Source organism: Eubalaena glacialis, chromosome 16 (genome assembly GCF_028564815.1).
Source record: "Eubalaena glacialis isolate mEubGla1 chromosome 16, mEubGla1.1.hap2.+ XY, whole genome shotgun sequence".
Taxonomy (NCBI): domain Eukaryota; kingdom Metazoa; phylum Chordata; class Mammalia; order Artiodactyla; family Balaenidae; genus Eubalaena; species Eubalaena glacialis.
The window spans coordinates 84,483,589-84,502,885 of NC_083731.1; the positions used below are offsets into that span (position 1 = coordinate 84,483,589).

Genomic DNA, 19,297 nt, shown 5'->3' on the forward strand with positions numbered 1-19,297 from the left:
ATGGGACTAAGAAATCTGATACAATCCAAAGCAACAATCTCCCTGATATACTCCAGTCTCTCACATTAAGACCAGGAAGAACTCTTTGTTTGCCTCAGTTTCTTCATCTGCAAAATGAGTTTTTGACCCCTCTCAAAGATTTTGAAGGCATAACTGTTGAAAATTATGATGAGTCAGTCGCTTATAGGAAAATGATAGAAGTTTCAAGTATTCATAATATAATTTTCTTCTACTTGGGTAATGCTTTGTTTTATAGAGCCCATCAAGGTGTTAGTGATAGTCAAAGCTCTCAGTAGCTGCAGTATCCTTCAAAGGGAAGCACTTTAATGAATACGTTTTCACTTTTCCTAATATGTTTCATCAGTGACAGGCATGATAATATTTCCGTAAGTAACACAGGGGTGACTGAAAAAAAAGATTACAAATAGTTCCTAAAGAAATGTAAAAACTGAGTAAACAGGCAATCATGATGTAAAGTAACTAGTATTTATAGAGTCAATATTCATTCCTTCTTTCTGTCAAAGGGTATCCATCTCTTACTGCCTTATACTCATCCTGGGACCACCATGGTCCCTGAAAACACCGCCTCTCCTGCCTCCTGTCTGCACACAGGGTTCCATTGGGCCTTCTTCCCTCCCTACGTTGAAACTTTTAAGTCTCAGCCAAGGCATAGCTTCCGCTTCCTCCGTGTCCCTTCCGGACATTTCTACCCTCACCTCCCGCCCACCTCCACCCCCCACCCCCGTCCCTGCAGGGCTCCCACAGCTCTCTGGGTACTGCCATCCAAGCATTTTCCCTTGTCTTGTAATGTTTGTTCCCCTACTTGACAATGAGCACCTTGAGGACAGAGACAATCTTTGATTCCTCATTATATCCACAATAAAATTTGAACTAAATGAACACAGAGTTTTGTTTTCATTTGTAAAAATCATTTAAAGCTATATATTTAATGCATTATGAGAGTAACCACTGATACCATGCCACAGTCATTAAGCCAGCCTTGCAAATAAACTGAAAAATATGTAGCCCGTATGCATTTATGGTTTATGGTATTTTCACAGGTCCTTCAATATCTCCCATTTTCTAAGTTTCCATATATAATAACACATATGTCTTGAAGTACACCTAGCTGATTAACTCCTTTGTAATCTCTTGTAAGTAGGTAGAGTCTTCTGTTTCATAGCATTGTTTACGGCTTTTTTCTCTAAGGTAATCAATGATTGCTTGACCAGCAAATAGCACTCATAATTTAAAATACTAGAAATTCTTTTTTCCAAGACCATTCCTTTTAGGTTTAGCTAATGTCTTCTGGGCTATTCTCAGATTGACTGATTGATTGATTTTTGTTTTACTTCCTGTTCAATGCTCTTCCCAGAACAAAAGAAAAAGTACTTTATGGTTTACAAAATGCTATGTCAAGTTATTTTATCCTCTTAATAACCCTGCAAAGTAGATCTTCCTTTTTCCCATTTTATGGACAAGGAAGGCAAGTCTCAGGCTTCACCTGACCATGGTTATTCAGCTACCACTAAGCAACAGTATTATACACGGATGGATTTGGCACTGCTGAGGTTCTTCACAGAAGGGTGTGACAGATTATAAATCCAATATTCAGAATTGTATCAAGGAGAGTATAAAGTGCCCCCCCAAACACATTAGCACTACCAGTACCCAACTAACTGCCCGTAAGATTGACTTTTTTGAGGTTAGATAAGGTCTATAACAAAGTCCCTTCCAGCTCAACCTTCCCTGATTTTACACATTCCACCTGAACTGAAGAGAACACACATGGGAATGTTTAATACAGTGGGAGGATTAACAGATAATTTGTCAGTTGAGCAAAGACCGTTTGAGATGCAGTAAGTGTATCAGGGGACTGGACTGGGGTAGCCCAGGGTAAGAACACAGCATGGATGGGCTTAGCCATCTCCAAAGAGTCTGTCCTAAGAGATAGTTAGTAAATGGGATGCTGGGAGCCTAGAGAAGCATGCAAGCTGATGGGGGTATTTAGCCAAGACATGGGGTGGCAGGGGTGGAGGGGAAGCTATTATCTAACCTCCTGTAATGTGACCTGATTATCTAATTATCTGAACAAAGAATATTAATGGATGACTTGTTTTTATGGCATCTATATAAAGAGGAACCAAAAGGAAAAACATGTTCCTTTCATCTAGGGCTGTACAAGGGTGGTTAGATATACCAGCCATATCTAACAGAAATAAATATTTTCATCACTCGGGAGGGTGTATTTCCGTTTCTATGAGGCTGGACTATTCAGTAGGATCCTCCATAGCCTGCACTGCACAACTCAAGAAACCCCTTTTCTCCACTCCTATGCTCACTAAATAATCCTCTGGTTACTCACTCAGTATCCAAAAATCTTGCTAATAACAATAAGGTGCCCTAAGTTCAGTCTTTCTTAAAGAAATGTCTGTATATCAGGACCACCTGAGGAATTTTTAAAAAATCTCTGGAGATTCTAATTCAGTTGGTCTGGAGTGGGGTCTTAGAATCTATGAAAAAAATCTCCCCAGGTGACAGATACACATTCAGATCTGGAAACTACTGCCCTAGATAAGTGCTTCTCATCCCTAAATGCACATTCAGACTATCAGCATGGGCAGGCAGTTAAACAAATACAAATACCAAGCCTTACTTTAGGCCAGTGGTTCTCAGCCTTGGCTGCTGGGCAGAACTGCCAGGGAGCTTTAAACACCGCCAATGCCCAGGTCCCAGGCCAGGCCAACCAAGTCAGAACTGCTGGGAGTGGGAGGCGGACAACAGTAGTTTTTCAAATGTTCTCCAGGTGATTCCAGTATGTGGCCAGGGTTGAGAATCACTGCTCTAGATCAGGGGTCAGCAAACTTTTTCTGTGTGGCCAGAGAGCCAGAATGCAAATATTTTAGGCTTTGTGGGCTACACAGTCTGTCACGGCTACTCATTTACCTGCTGTCGTAGCACAAAGCATCCTAGACTGTGCATAAGCGAACATGCATAGCTGTGCTCCAATAAACAAAACAAGCAGCAAGCTGAATTTGGCCCAGGGCAGTAGTGTGCTGAACCCCTGCTCTCGATGGAGGACACACATATTTTGGTTACTGGAGAGATATGTCCCTCATTGTAATTACTGGGATTCTAGGTTATAGAATACATAAAATAGTGTAAATATAAAACCCTTGTTATAGCACCTGGCTCAGTTCAGGCTTGAAACATCAGTCTCATTTGATTAGCGTGAGGTAGTCCCTTGAGTCAAATTGATTCTGGTTGCACTTGACAGAAGTTTCTGGACTTACATGGCTACAAATCATTACTTAGAGACAGCTTTCTTGGGAATGATATGCAGCTAGAATGTGATCAAGATATAGGACATAGCCCAGATGGTTTCATTGCCAAACATTTAAGGAACAAACAGATCAATTCTACACAAGTGTTTCCATAAAATAGAAGCAAGGAACATTTCCCAACTTGTTTTATGAGGTCAGCATTATCCTGATACAAAACCAGACAAAGAAACTACAAGAAAAGCAAACTACTCCTAAAAAAAAGAAATAATTTAAAAAGACAAGTTAGGTGATACAAACTTTAACACTTCATGAAGGGGACAATCTACATTTGGAGAACGGCAAAACGGAGTGGAAGGCAGGAAGCTTTTATAGGATAAAGAACACGGGTCAAGAAAGTCATCGCTCAGGATCAGTTCCAGGACCCTTCCCTCCCCCTCCCCCTGAGGATACCCAAATCCATGGATGCTCAAGTTCCTCATGTAAAACGGCACAGTACTTGCATATAACCTATGCACATCCTCCTGTGCACTTTAAATCATCTCTAGATTACTTATGATACCTAATACAATAGTTGCTGGAATGGCAAATTCCAGTTTTGCTTTTTGGAATTTTCTGGAATTTTTTTTCCAAATATTTTTGATCTGAGGTTGGTTGAATCTGAGGATGTGGAATCTGCGGATACAAAGGACCAACTGTATAAAGCCCAGAGTTGGTTTGGTATTTGGGGATGGGTATACTGCCTTTCTGGTCAAGGGGAGAATTTATGGGCACGAAAGTTACCTAAGTTTTGGTTTGCTGATGTGGCACCCAGGCAGGAGCAGCTCCATCTTGGGCCTAGAAAGTTATTTCAACACTGCACACTAATATGTCTTATGAACATAAACAAAAAATTCACCACTAAATATTAACAAATCAGGTAATATATAAGAAAGATACTACATCCTGACGAAGTGAGGGCATCCAGAAACTGCAAGGCTGACTCAGTATTTGAAAATCACTTAATGTAATAATGCATCATATTAGACTAAGGAGAAAAAAACCACATGGTCATATCAATAGATGCAGAAAAAACATTTAACAAAATTCAACATCTATTCATGATAAAAATTCTCAAGAACCTAGGATCAAGCTAATAAAGGGCATCTACAAAACAAAAACAAACAAAAAACCCCATACAGCTAACACGATATTTAATAGTAAAAAGACTGGATACTTTCCCCCTAAGATTGGGAATGAGACAAGGATACCCCATCTTACAATTCCTATTCAACACTATACTGGAAGTCCTACCTGTAAGGCAAGAAGGCATACAGATGGGGAAGGACAAAGTAAAGCTGTTTATCTGCATATGACATGACATAGAAAATTCTAAAGCTTCATTTAAAAAAAAAAACTACTAGAACTAATAAATGAACTTAGCAATGTCATAGAATACAAAGTCAATGTACAAGAATCAATTCTATGTCTATATACTAGCAACAAGCAACTGATAAAATCAAAATCAAAACCAATACCACTTAAAAATAGCATTGAAAAAAAAAACAAAATACCCAGGGAGAAATTTAACAAAATATGTTTAAGACCTGTACACTGAAAACTATAAAACACTGCTGAGAGAAATTAAGGAAAACCTAAATAAATGGAAAGATATGTGCTTATTATGTATTAGAAGACAACACTGTTAAGATATAAAAGTTCCAGAAGAAAACATTCAAGAAAATCTTTATAATCATGGGTTGGGCAAAATTCCTTAGATAGGATGCCAAAGACACAAAACACCAACACTCAGATTAATTGGATTTCATGTAAATTAAAATTTTCTGCTGTTTGAAACACACCAATAAGAGAACGAAAAGGCAAGCCAAGATTCCAGAAGGTATTTGCAATATATATATCTGACAAATGCTTTATATCCAGTATACATTAAAAACAAAAACAAAAAAAAAAAACTCTTGCAACTCAATGAAGTAAGCAAACTACAGATCTGCCTCAACTTATGATGGGGTTATGTCCAGATAAACCCATCATAAACTGAAAATATCATAAGTCAAAAATGCATTTAATACCCCGAACCTACTGAACATCATTGCTTAGCCCAGCCTACCTTGAACGTGCTCAGAACACTTAACATTAGCCTACAGCTGGGCAAAATCATCTAACACAAAACCTATTTCAAAAAAAAGTGTTGAATATCTCACATAATTCATCAAATACTGTACTGAAAGTGAAAAACAGAATAGTTGTCTGGGTCCAGAATGGTTGTAAGTTCACCGGTTGTTCGCTCTTGTGACGGCGTGGCTGACAGGGAGCTTTGCTCGCTGCCGCTGCCCAGCATCATGAGAGAGGATCTATGCGTTTCGCTAGCCCAGAAAAAGAGCCACAGTCAACATTCAAAGTACGGTTTTTACTGAATGCCAATTGTTTTTGCACGATGGAAAAGTCAAAAAATCATATGTCAAACCATCGTAAGTTGGGGACTGGCTATACTTTTTAAAAGGTGGAGGAAAGGGCAAAAGATTTGAGAAACCAGTTCACAAAACAAAGATACAGTAATGCTCAACACCATTAGTCATCAGAGAAATGCAAATTAAAACCGCAATGAGATACCACCACGTACTCTCTAGAATGGCTAAGTTTAAAAAGTGTGACAAGACCAAGTACTAATGAGGATGCCAGCACCTGGAATGTTCATGCACTTACCACATGACTCAGCAATGCCACCTAGGTTATTTACCAAGACAAATGAAAACAGATGTCCGTACAAAGGCTTGTATATGAATGTTCATAGAAGCTTCATCCATTATAGCCCCAAACTGGAAATGACCCAAATATCCTTCAATACATGAATGAGTAGACAAAATATTGCTATATCCATATAATGAAATATTAATCAACAATAAAAGAGAACAAAACTACTCAACAACACTGATAAGTTTTTAAACATTATACAAAACAGAAGAAGCCAGACACAAAAAATTACATACTGCATGACTCTATATGAAATTCTTGGAAAAAAAAAAAACTAATCTACAATGTCAGAAAGCAGATCAGTGTTTGCCTGGGGCTCACATCAGGAAAGATAGGGATAAAAAGGGACAGGACAGAACTTTTAGGGGTGGTTTGGTGGTGGTTATACAGTTGTATACGTATATTTGTCAAAATGTATATAACTGTATACTTTAAGTGGGTACATCTGTTTTATGTAAATTATACCTCAATAATGTTAAATAAGAAAGACTATATCAGGGCTTTGAAGCCAGCACGAATATATGTTTGAAAGCCTTGGTAAAGGTATGTTATCCAGCTTGTCTTGCGAAAGACAGTTAGGTGGCCAGTGAATAGGGGATTTACATCGGCGAACTACTCCAACCTTCCTTCCTCTCAAAGTATTTGATCTCCTCCCTCTATACCAGCAGTTCTCAGAGTGTGGTCCCTGGATTAGCAGCATCACCATCCCCTGAGAACTTGCTGGAAACACAGATTCTCAGGCTTCACCTCAAACCTCCTGAATCACAAACTCGAGGGGTGGGACCCAGCCATCTGTGATTTTAAAAGCTGCCCCATGATTCTAATGCACAGAAAAGTCTGAGAACCACTGCTCTGCACTACACTAAGGACTTCCGGCATCTCATCTTCATTCAGTATAGGCCTGTGTTGAATCCAGTTTTGGAAATTATTAAAAACACATCCACCTTCTTGAGTTAAATGAATCTGGAATTATCTTGTGTAAGGGCATCATATTGTTAATCTAAAAGCACATTCAAGATCTCTCCCTTCACATGTCCCTGAAATTCCTGTAGACATAAACTGGCAAGGTCCCCACATTCTTTCTACATGTTAAATTTCTTTGGGTTTGGCCTCCAGGGGGCATGCTGGGCTCTAACCACTAGCTCTGGGTTTGGAAATAAAGAGCACTGGGGCAAGAGGCTTACTGGCTTCCCTGATACACTGACCCCTCAGGTGAAGAAAGTCTTAAGGAAAAAAAGGACGACTTCTAAGTGAAGTGAATTCTTCCTTCTAAGTGAAGAATCTGCTTCCTTCCTCAATCATATTCCCCCTTAGTTCTCAGGGTCCTACACAGTGCTCCAGTTTTCACACTTTAAACCTGGTAGGGCAGTAACTGTACCAGCTGTACTAAGTCAGGAGACTCACATCTGTCTTTTGCCAAGTGCTCTACCTGTAAGAAATGACACTCTTTAGGTTTCTGTAGGTTGGTTTGGAGAGTTGAATATGTTATTTACTTGCTTTAAACTTTCACTGCTGTCAGAAGCAGCCACCCCACCATCCTGACTTCTTCCCATTCTGGTTGCTCAGAACCTTGCTGTAAATTGCACGTGTGACTTCATGTGACCAGATGGGGTAGCTGTTTTACAAGTGCCTGCCAGGGACAGCTAGATTTCCTACCTGGATTCACTGCCTAACCTGACTCAGTGAGATAACTCAGCCCCCGTTTCCAAATTTCTCTGGGGACGTGTTTCCTATAACACCAACTGTTGAATGCCAATTACTGCATCATTCAGAGATCCCGATTGCAGGCAACAACTTGTATTGTTTACTTCTGTTTATTTAAGCCCACGGGGATTTACTGGAATAATAGTAGGAGCTCACAGCTCCAATAAAAAGCTTAGGAACAGCCTAAGAAAACAATCAAGAGCCAGGGGAGCTCCAGACATCAAGCGGCACAGCAGTGATCATGCAGCACGAAGGGCGAAGGGCACTGCCTCTGGCAGTGATAGGTCACCTCACTGCTCTCCTCCTGTCCTTGCTCTAGAATCCAAGTCCAGGACTGAAGTTTAATCAGCTGACCTGGGTCACATGCCTTCCCCAGGAGGCATTAGGAGCAGAGAGGTGGGCCCTCTTAGCATTCTAGAGAGGGAACAGCACGACCTCCCCCAAGACAACACAACTCAGAGGAAAGGTGGTTCCCCTGAAGAATTCGGAGTCTATCAGAGTAGATGCCGGACAGCCAAAATAAGACAATTGAGTCCTACAAAGTGCAAGGTGAAATAAAGAGAAATGGAATCTGGGTGCTGACCTTGCCTATCTTTCACCCAAAGCCAAACCCTGGAGGTACTCAGTTTTCATTTTATTAAGGAAAGAGAGAGCCGCTGAAGCCAGGGGTGAGAAGAACATGTTAAATTGTATCACAAAGATGCAAACAGTAAAAACTAGACTGTGGGAAACTCTATGGAACAAACAACTTGGTTTGTTCAACAACTAGCAAGAAAAAGAGAAGGAAATGGAGGTAGAAGCCATAAATTATGAAACAGCTGGCACAAAAACAATCACAATGCGTGTAAATTACTTGGATCTGATTCAAACAAAATAGCTTAAAAACTATTACTGGACCTTCAGAAATCTGAATACTGACTGGACATTTAATTATAAGGAATTATTGTTAACTTAGGTATGATAACAGTATTGTGGTTAGGTTAGCTTTATAAACTGAAATATTTACACCTATAAATAATATCTGGAATTTCTTTAAAAATGACATTGAGGGGGAAAGTGGGTAGAAAATATAGATGAAATAAGATTGGCCATGGATAAATTATGGAAGTTAGATGATGGAAACATGAGATTATACTGTATTTTTCCATCTACTTTTAGGTGTTTGAAATTTTCCATGAGAAAAAGTTTAAAAACAAGAAAAATGCAATGCTTCTTGGGCCTTATCAGTTCCCTTTGTCTTTTCTTAAATGTTCATAATATAGTGCCTACTTTTAAGCCACAGTGCCAAATGGAGAAGGCTCTGGCTGCCCTTGCTTGTCCTGGCCTTGTGACTTTCTCATGTGATCGGGCAAGACATCAGTAGTATTAAGGGCAGCAGTGTTCCCCTATGGCTAACATAGGATTTCTTTGGTCATAACTTCCATTATAACTACGATTATGATAACTAAAGTATCTTGAATATATTCAATATTCTGTGAAAAACATTAATTAGTAATGCTAAAAATTAAATGTAGCACTTTAACACCAATGTAATTTTCTGTTCAAATGGAATGTCTACATATTCATTAAAATGATTAGATTTAGGGCATTAAGAAGAGTAATGATAGAAATGGATTATAAAACATTAAATAGGAATCCATGAGTCCAAAGGATACCTTAAAGAGGAAGAGAAATGGGGGGGAAACCTGGCTTTACAAAAATCCGTCAACCAATAAATGCAGAAGGAATAATAAATATCACAATTTTTTGGCACTTTCCTGTCCCCAACGACCATGTTGTAAATGACTGAGGTAAAGATTTTTCATGGATGCTAAAACCTCTGGGTGAAAGGTTCTTAGGGAACAGGATATATACAAGGTCTCAAGTTATTACTTCACAGATTATTATTATTAATTACAAAAGGAAAACTGTACTATTACAATGGAGAGCTCTGACGGCCACCACTTGTCCACCAAGTGATCGTACTTAGCAACACCAATAAGTGGGACAACCTGACCTCACATGGCTCTTGATGTGACACAGTAAGTACATACATCACCTTTGTAGACTTCTTGCCAAAAACGTTTATCCTGAATCTACTCGTGAGGAAATAAGGCAGTATGCTGACAATTGGTGAATCTCATGAAGGTTATACTGGGTGTTCTATGTATTTTTTTTTTCTTTTTGGCCACACCACGTGGCTTACGTGATCTTAGTTCTTCGACCAGGGACTGAATCCGGAACCATGGCAGTGAAAGCCCAGAGTCCTCATCACTGGACCGCCAGGCAATTCCCCTGTATGTATTATTCTTTCTATTTTTCTCCAAGTTTCCAAATCAATGAGTTGGTGAAAAAAATAATTTGGTTTATGTTTTGCAAGGTTTCTAAACAATACAGAAAACAAACAAAAAGAGTGGCTGAAGTCTTGAGTTAAAATCAATCCATCTCTCCAAAAGTGAATAAGCCTAGCCAAAGTGAAAGCTGAATTCCTTCTGGTCCCTCACTGATCCAAAGCTGTATCCTCTATGTGACCTCTATTTCGTCACAGAGATGAACAGTACAGCTTTTGTCTCTACCAGGTTGAGACACCGAAAAGAAGCAAAAAGACAAAGTACAACTGACAAAGCATGTCTACTAGCTCTAGAAATAAATTCAAGATCTCGGAGCAAACTCTCAATTTTCAAAACTTGATTTTTCATCTTTAAAAGAAAAAACATTTTAAAGTCCCTTATACTTTTTCGATCTGAAAAAAAAAAAAACTGCTGAAATTCTATTAACAAACCTAACCATATGTTCTCATACTTAAACAATATTTAAGGATGTATAATACAACAAAAGTATAGGTTTTTTAAAAATTGAAATATAGTTGACTACAATATTATTTTAGTGTCAGGTGTACCATATAATGATTTGACATTTGCATACGTTATGAAATGATTGTCACGATAACTCTACTAACCATCTGACCCCATATAAAGTTATTACAATTTTACTGACATATTCCTTATGCTGTATATTACATCCCTGTGGCTTATTTAGTTTATAACTAGAGTTTTCTACCTCTTAATCCCCTTTACTGATTTTGCCCAACCCCCCATCCTCCTCCCTTTGGCAACCACCAGTTTGCTTTCTGTATCTGTAAGTTTGTTTCTGTTTTGTTGTGTTTGTTCCTTTGTTTCTTACATTCCACAATAAGTGAAACCATATGGTATTTGTCTTTCTCTGACTTATTTTACTTAGCATAACACCCTCTAGGTCCATCCATGTTGTCACAAATGGCAAGATTTCATTCTTTTTTATGGCTGAGTATTATTCCATGGTATATATATACCACATCCTCTTTATCCATTCATCTGTTGATGGGCACTTACATTGCTTCCATATCTTGGCTATTGTCAATAATGCTGTAATGAACATAGGAGTGCATGTATCTTTTCAAATTAGTGTTTTTGTTTTCTTCAGAAAAATACCCAGAAGTAAATTGCTGGATTTTATGGTAGTCCCATTGTTAATTTTTTGAGGAACCACTCTGTTTTCCACAGTGGCTGCACCAATTTACATTCCCACCAACAGGATTCAAGGACTCCCTTTTCTCCATATCATCGCCAACACTTGTTATTTGTGGTCTTTTTGATAACAGCCATTCTGACAGATGTGAGGTGTTATCTCATTGTGGTTCTGATTGGCATTTCCCTGATAATCCGTGATGTCAAGCATCTTTTCTTGTGTCTGTTGGCCATCTGTATGTCTTCCTTAGAAAAATGTCTATTCAGATCCTCTGCCCTTTTTTTTTCTTTTTTAAATATATTTATTTATTTTTGGCTGTGTTTGGGTCTTTGCTGTGCGCGGGCTTTCTCTAGTTGCAGCAAGCAGGGGCTACTCTTCGTTGTGGTGCTCGGGCTTCTCAATGCAATGGCTTCTCTTGTTGTGGAGCATGGGCTGTAGGAGCTCGGGCTTCAGTAGTTGCAGCACGCGGGCTCAGTAGTTGCGGCACGCAGGCCCTAGAGCGCAGGCTCAGTAGTTGTGGTGCACAGGCTTAGTTGCTCCGCAGCATGTGGGATCTTCCCGGACCAGGGATGGAACCCGTGTCCCCTGCATTGGCAGGCAGATTCTTTTTTTTTTTTTTTTAAACTGGTAAGTTATTTTATTTATTTTTTATACAGCAGGTTCTTATTAGTTATCTATTTTATACATATTAGTGCATATATGTCAATCCCAATCTCCCAATTCATCCCACCACCACCCCACCACCCCCAGTTTCCCCCCTTGGTGTTCATATGTTTGTTCTCTACATCTGTGTCTCTATTTCTTCTTTGCAAACCGGTTCATCTGTACCATTTTTCTAGATTCCATATATGCATTAATATATGATATTTGTTTTTCTCTTTCTGACTTACTTCACTCTGTATAACAGTCTGTAGATCCATCCACATCTCTACAAATGACCCAATTTCATTCCTTTTTATGGCTGAGTAATATTCTATTGTATATATGTACCACAATTTCTTTATCCATTTGTCTGTTGATGGGCATTTATGTCGCTTCCATGACCTGGCTATTGTAAACAGTGCTGCAATGAACATTGGGGTGCACGTGTCTTTTTGAATTATGGTTTTCTCTGGGTATATGCCCAGTAGTGGGATTGCTGGGTCATATGGTAATTCTATTTTTAGTTTTTTAAGGAACCTCCATACTGTTTTCCATAGTGGCTGTATCAATTTATATTCCCACCAACAGTGCAAGAGGGTTCCCTTTTCTCCACACCCTCTCCAGCATTTGTTGTTTGTAGATTTTCTGATGATGCCCATTCTAACTGTTGTGAGGTGATACCTCATTGTAGTTTTGATTTGCTTTTCTCTAATGATTAGTGATGTTGACCAGCTTTTCATGTGCCTCTTGGCCATCTGTATGTCTTCTTTGGAGAAATGTCTATTTAGGTCTTCTGCCCGTTTTTGGATTGGGTTGTTTGTTTTTTTAATATTGAGCTGCATGAGCTGTTTATATATTTTGGAGATTAATCCTTTGTCCGTTGATTCGTTTGCAGATATTTCTCCCATTCTGAGGGTTGTCATTTCGTCTTTTTTTTTTTAACATCTTTATTGAAGTATAATTGCTTTACAATGGTGTGTTACTTTCTGCTTTATAACAAAGTGAATCAGTTATACATATACATATGTTCCCATCTCTCTTCCCTCTTGCATCTCCCTCCCTCCCACTCTCCCTATCCCACCCCTCTAGGTGGTCACAAAGCACCAAGCTGATCTCCCTGTGCTATGCGGCTGCTTCCCACTAGCTATCTATTTTACATTTGGTAGTGTATATATGTCCATGCCACTCTCTCACCCTGTCACATCTCACCCCTCCCCCTCCCCATATCCTCAAGTCCATTCTCTAGTAGGTCTGTGTCTTTATTCCCATCTTGCCACTAGGTTCTTCATGACCTTTTAAAAATATGGAACGCTTCACGAATTTGTGTGTCATCCTTGCGCAGGGGCCATGCTAATCTTCTCTGTATCGTTCCAATTTTAGTATATGTGCTGCCGAAGCGAGCACGGCAGGCAGATTCTTAACCACTGCGCCACCAGGTAAGTCCCTCTGCCCATTTTCAATTGGGTTGTTTGTTTGATGTTGAGTTGTATGAGTTCTTTGTATATTTTGGATGTTAACCCCTTATTGGATATATCACTTGCCAAATATCTTCTCCCATTCAGTAGGCAGCCTTTTCATTTTGTCGATAGTTTGCTGTGCAAAAGCTTTATTTTTTTTCTTCTTTTTTTCTGACTATTTATTTGGGACCCCTCTCTTTTTCCTTGATAAGCCTGGTTAAAAGTTTATCAACTTTATCTCTTCAGAGAACTCTTAGTTTCATTGATCTTTTCTACTGTTTGTTTTTTGTCTCCATTTCATTTATTTCACTCTGCTCTTTATGCTTTCCTTCCACTAACTTTGGGTTTGGTTACATTGTTTGAGATTTTTCTTCTTTGCTGAGGTAGACTTGTATTGCTATAAACTTCCTTCTTAGAACTGCTTTTGCTGCATCCCATAGATTTTGGCTAGTTGTTTCCATTTTCATTTGTCTCCAAATATCTTTTTTTTATTCCGTCTTTGACTTCTTTAGTGACCCATTGGTTGTTTAGTAGCATATTGTTTAGCCTCCACATGTTTGTGTTTTTTGTAGGTTTCTTTTTTTTTCTTGTAGTTGATTTCTAGTCTCATCCTGTCGTGGTTAGAAAAGTTGCTTGATATGATTTTAATCTCCTTAAATGTACTGTTTTGTGGTCTAGCATATGACCCATTCTAGAGAATGTTCCATGTGTACTTCAAAAGAATTTGTATTCTGTAGTTTTTGGATGGGATGTTTTATATATGTATACATGTTAAGTTCATCTGGTCTAATGTATTGTTTAAGGCTAATGTTTCCTTATTTTCTGGATGATCTGTCCAATGATGTAAATGCAGTCCCCTACTATTGTGTTACTATCAATTTCTCCCTTTATGTTTGTTAATATTTGCTTTATGTATTTAGGTGCTCCCATTTTGGGTGCATATATATTTACAATTGTTATATCTTCTTGTTGGATTGATCCCTTTATCACTAGGTAAAGTCCTTTGTCTCATGTTACAGTCTGTTTGAAAGTCTATTTTGTCTGATATAAGCATTCCACCCCAGATTTCATTTGCACCTTTTCCCATCCCCCACTTTTAGTCTGTGTGTATCTCTTGTAGGCAGCATATATATGGGTCTTGTTTTTTTTATTTGGCCACTCTGTCTTCTGATTGGAGAATTTCTATGTTTATATTTAAAGTAATTATTGATAGATATGTACCTATTGCCATTTTAATTGTTTTCTGGTCGTTTTCATAGTTCTTTTCGTTCTTCTTCTTTTGCTTTCTTCCCTTGTAATTTGATGACTATCTTTAGTGTTACTTTTTTTTTTTTTTTTTTGGTGTGTGTGGGTGTGTGTGTGTATTATAGATTTTGGGGTTTTGGTTACCATGAGACTTATATACAATAACACGTATATGATTATTTTTTCTCTTAAGTTCAAATGCATTACTACCCTACATTTTTACTCCCCACCCCATGTTTAATGTTTTTGGTGTCATATTTTACATCTTTTTCTGTATCCCTTACTTATTGTGGATATAGGTGATTTTACTACCTTTGTCTTTTAACCTTCCTATTAGCTATATAAGTGGCTGGTCTACTACCTTTACTGTATGTTTGCATTTACCAGTGAGATTTTCCTAATTTTCATTTTCTAGTTGTGGATTTTTCTTTTCTGCTTAGAGAAGTCCCTTTAACATTTTCTTGTAAAGCCAGTTTAGTGACACCAAACTCTTTAGCTTTTGCTTGTCTGTAAAACACTTTTATCTCTCTTTCAATTCTGAATGATAACCTTGCCAGGTGGAATATTCTTGGTTGTTAAGTTTTTTCTTTTCATCACTTTGAATATATTGTGTCACTCCCTTCTGGCCTGCACAGTTTCTGCTACAGAGTCAGCTGACAGTCTTATGGGAGTTTCCTTGCACATAACTAGTTGCTTTTCTCTTGCTGCTTTTAAGATTCTCTATCTTTATTTTTTTGCCACTTTAATTATAATGTGTCTTGGTGTGAACCTCTATGGGTTCATCTTGTTTAGGACTCTGTGCTTCCTGGACCTGGATGTCTGTTTCCTTCCCCAGATTAGGAAGGTTTTCATCTATTATTTCTTCAAATGAGTTCTCTGCCTGTTTCTCTCTCTTCTCCTTCTGGTACCCTTGTAATGCAAATGTTAGTATGCTTGATATTGTCTCAGAGGTCTCTTTAAAACTGTCATCATTTTTTAAAACTTTTTTCTGTTCAACTTAGGTGATTTCCACTACTCTGCCTTCCAGATCACTGATCCATTCCTCTGTATCATCTAAGTTACTGTTGATTCCTCCTAGTGTATTTTTTGTTATTGTATTCTTCAGCTCTGTTTCGTTCTTTTTTACATTTTCTAACTCTTTGTTGAAAATCTCACTATGTTAATCATTCTTCTCTCCAGTTTGTTGAGTATCTTTAAGATCATTACCTTGAACTCTGTATCAGGGAGGTTGTTTACCTCCACTTCATTTAGTTCTTTTTCTGAGGTTCTTATTCCTTCTCTTGGAACATATTCCTCTGTCTCCTCATTTTGCCCAATTCTCGGTGTTTATTTCTATATGTTACATAGGTCAGCCACTTTCCTAATCTTGGAGAAGTGTTCCTATGTTGGAGATGTTCTATGGGGTCCAGCAGCATGCTCCCCTCTGGTCACCAGAGCTTTATGCTCTACGGAGGCTGTGTGTGCCCCTCTCTTGTGGCAAGACTGACTACCATGGGTGCGCTGGCAGTGGGGCTGGACCCTGGCCCATGTGGTTGCGAGGTTGTGCCTTGTGCAGTGGCTTCTACCTGCCAGAGGGCAGGGTAGGCTTCCCATGTGGTTGGGTATTTGACCCAGGGGGGCACACGGTTGCTGCTGGCCCACTGATAGGTGGGACCAGGTCCCTGGCGCTAACAGGACATGAGAATTCCAAAATGGTGCTTCACGATGCTGGTGTTATTGTGGTAGAACAAGTTCCCCAAAATGGATGCTGCCAGTATTTCTCCGCAGGGGGAGTCCCAGTTGCCTCCTGCCTCCCTGGATCCAAGATCAGCAAGCAGGTCTGACCCTTTGTCCTTTCAAATTAACGTCTACACTGGGAGTCAGACTGCATTTACCCTTTCAGAATGAAGTCTGTCTCCTGTAGCCCTCTGGCTCTTCTGAACATAAGCCCCACTGGTTTTCAAAGCCAGATGTTCCGGGGGCTCATTTTCCTGGTGGAGGACCCCCAGGCTGGGGAGCCCAATGGGCTCAAACCCCTTGCTCCTTGGGGAGGATCTCCATAATTGTGATATTCCTCCCACTTCCTCACCAACCTGTGGGTGTGGGTCCTGATATACTGTATCTCTGTCCTTCCTACCTGACTCGTGCTTCCTTCTTTATGTTTTTAATTGTGGAAAATCTTTTCTGTTAGTCTTCAGGTTGTTTCCATAGACAGCTGCTCTGTAAACAGTTGTCATTTGGGCATGCCCATGGGCGGAGGTGAGTTCAGGGACTTTCTCCTCTGCCATCTTGGCCACTGCCCCCACCAAGGTATGGGTTCTTAATTAAGGATTTGCTGTACTTGAAGGAACCTGAATTTCAACTTTGAAATCATGAGCTAAATAAGTTCAATGAAGTATCACATTTTTGGTTTTGCTTTATTGAAATATCAAGTCAAAATTTGGTTAAACTTAGATTCATCCAACTGTAGACTCCAGTGGAAGATTATACACTATACAGTCTTTCAGCTTTTCAAAAGTAATCTACTTGTTCAGACAATTTTCTACATTCTTGAAATGTCTGCATTCAAAGGAGTAACAAAATGCAGGAAAGCACTGGGTTATATTTATGTGTACTCCTGAAAGAGGGATAAAACCCACTGCAAAAAGAAAAATTAATAAAAAATGATAAGCCTATCATTTATATTTTGTACAGAGGGTAGGACTGAAGAGACGTGTCTAGTGAAAGAGCCATCCCATGATGTGCCAAACAGTGCTCAGTTATTTGCCAACCCACCCAATGCTTCGAGACAATAAAACCCACAAATTCCTTTATTCACATATATATTAAAAAAAGTAACACAGAACTAATCACAGTCCATTAAGTATGTTTATATCTTTTATTGTGAATTTTATCATTTTAGTGCTAATAAAATTAATTTTAATCAGGCACCAACCTGTGAAGTATCTCTTAAACCCCCAAAATACTAAACTAATTCCTTAAAAAAAACCCCACAGCATCTGAAAGAAAAAATGCCTAACTGAAGAGTCTGGCACCTAGGCAAAGTATCTCAGAGGAACGTGCAATTTACTCTTATGAAGGAACCCAAATCATCCCAACTCCAGGCACACACTGTAGTTTGTAGAGACTACTAGCAAACTCTCCAGCATCGAGGTACACGGGAAGAATTAACTGATGCTAATGAATGTTATTACTATAAAGGTGAAAGCAAGCATATAAATCAAAGGTTCTCATCCCTGGAGAGCTTTTCAAAAGTAGACTTCCTGGGATCCACCCCAAACTCGTCATTCTGGAATTTCTAAGATTCAGACCCTGACACCAAAATTTTTTCACAAGATTTCCAGGTGATTTTACACACACCCAGGGATAAGGATCATGGGTGTAAACACAAAGAAGGTAAAAGAAGAAAAGGAGAGAGGGGGAAGCATGAAGACCTTCAGAGAATAAGCAATAATCATGATTACCAATTTCTGTGTTTAAAGCATCAGCTTTTCCACTTAAACTATGTTCATTAATTTCATAGTACCTTCTACTGGTCAGGAAGAGTATCTACTATTCCTAAAACTAAGGTACAGAAATCTCCAACTTTGTTAATTTGTTGAAAGAGAACACATTTAGAAACAATCAGTGAACCTTCGTTATTTCTATATTTTCTCATAATTTAAGTGTAAAGTGGGTTGGCAAATATTGTGTTGGCAAAGACAGTTTTAAACTCAACCTCAATGGTCAGGAGCAATTTTTACCGTAGGATGTTTAGCAGCATCCCTGGCCTCCTTGCACTAGATGCCAGTTGGAAACCCTCCCCAAAGTTGTGACAACCAGAAATTTCTCTAGACATTGTTAAATGACCCCCCCCACTCCCAGTGGGGAGGGGAAACATTGCCTTCAGTCATAAATCAGTGACTTAGACAATAAAAATACTCCTGAAAAACTGATAATCTTTAATTTTTGTATACTAGGTCCCTAAAAAAATACCTTATTAAGAAAGAACCACCGGGGCTTCCCTAGCGGCGCAGTGGTTGAGAATCTGCCTGCCAATGCAGGGGACACAGGTTCGAGCCCTGGTCTGGGAAGATCCCACATGCCGCGGAGCAACTAGGCCCGTGAGCCACAACTACTGAGTCTGCGCGTCTGGAGCCTGTGCTCCGCAACAAGAGAGGCCGCCATAGTGAGAGGCCCGCGCACCACGATGAAGAGTGGCCCCCGCTCGCCACAAGTAGAGAAAGTCCTCGCACAGAAACGAAGACCCAACACAGCCAAAAAAAAATTAAAATTAAAAAAAAAAAAGAAAGAACCACCATAGGGAAGATTTATTTTTAAATAAACTATTATGGAATTTGTTCATGAATAGTTGTGTGTGTACATGAATGTTCTTTTTTCTTTTTTTAATTTAAGCATCTTATGATATATTAATCTATGCAGTACTACAGTTTAATTGACTTCCGCTGATTGTTTTATTTAATTTTTCACTTTAAAGACAAGAGCAAAATCAAAACCTCTGAACTTACACTTTTCAACCTGAAAGAATCAAACAATGTAGTTATAATTCTAAAGTAGCATCAATAAAGCAAGTGTTATTCTTATGAGTATTAATGGACTATACTGAAACAAGGTAAAATACTCTTATTTTGTACTTACTTTGAAATGCTGCCACTGAACAGATGTTTATTCTGAAAAATGCTACTATGAAGTTTGCACGCTCAAATACCAATAACGGTTATTCAAAATTAAATTTATGAAATAACTAGAAAA

At 38.9% G+C, this 19,297-nt stretch overlaps 1 non-coding gene across 1 annotated transcript; it reads right to left on the bottom strand.

The window, feature by feature from the left end:
* Window positions 1-13,161: 13,161 nt before the first annotated feature.
* Window positions 13,162-13,268, bottom strand: LOC133076692 (U6 spliceosomal RNA). Its single transcript, XR_009697582.1, has one exon. It is a non-coding gene; the product is annotated as a U6 spliceosomal RNA (small nuclear RNA).
* Between the last annotated feature and the right edge of the window lie 6,029 nt (window positions 13,269-19,297).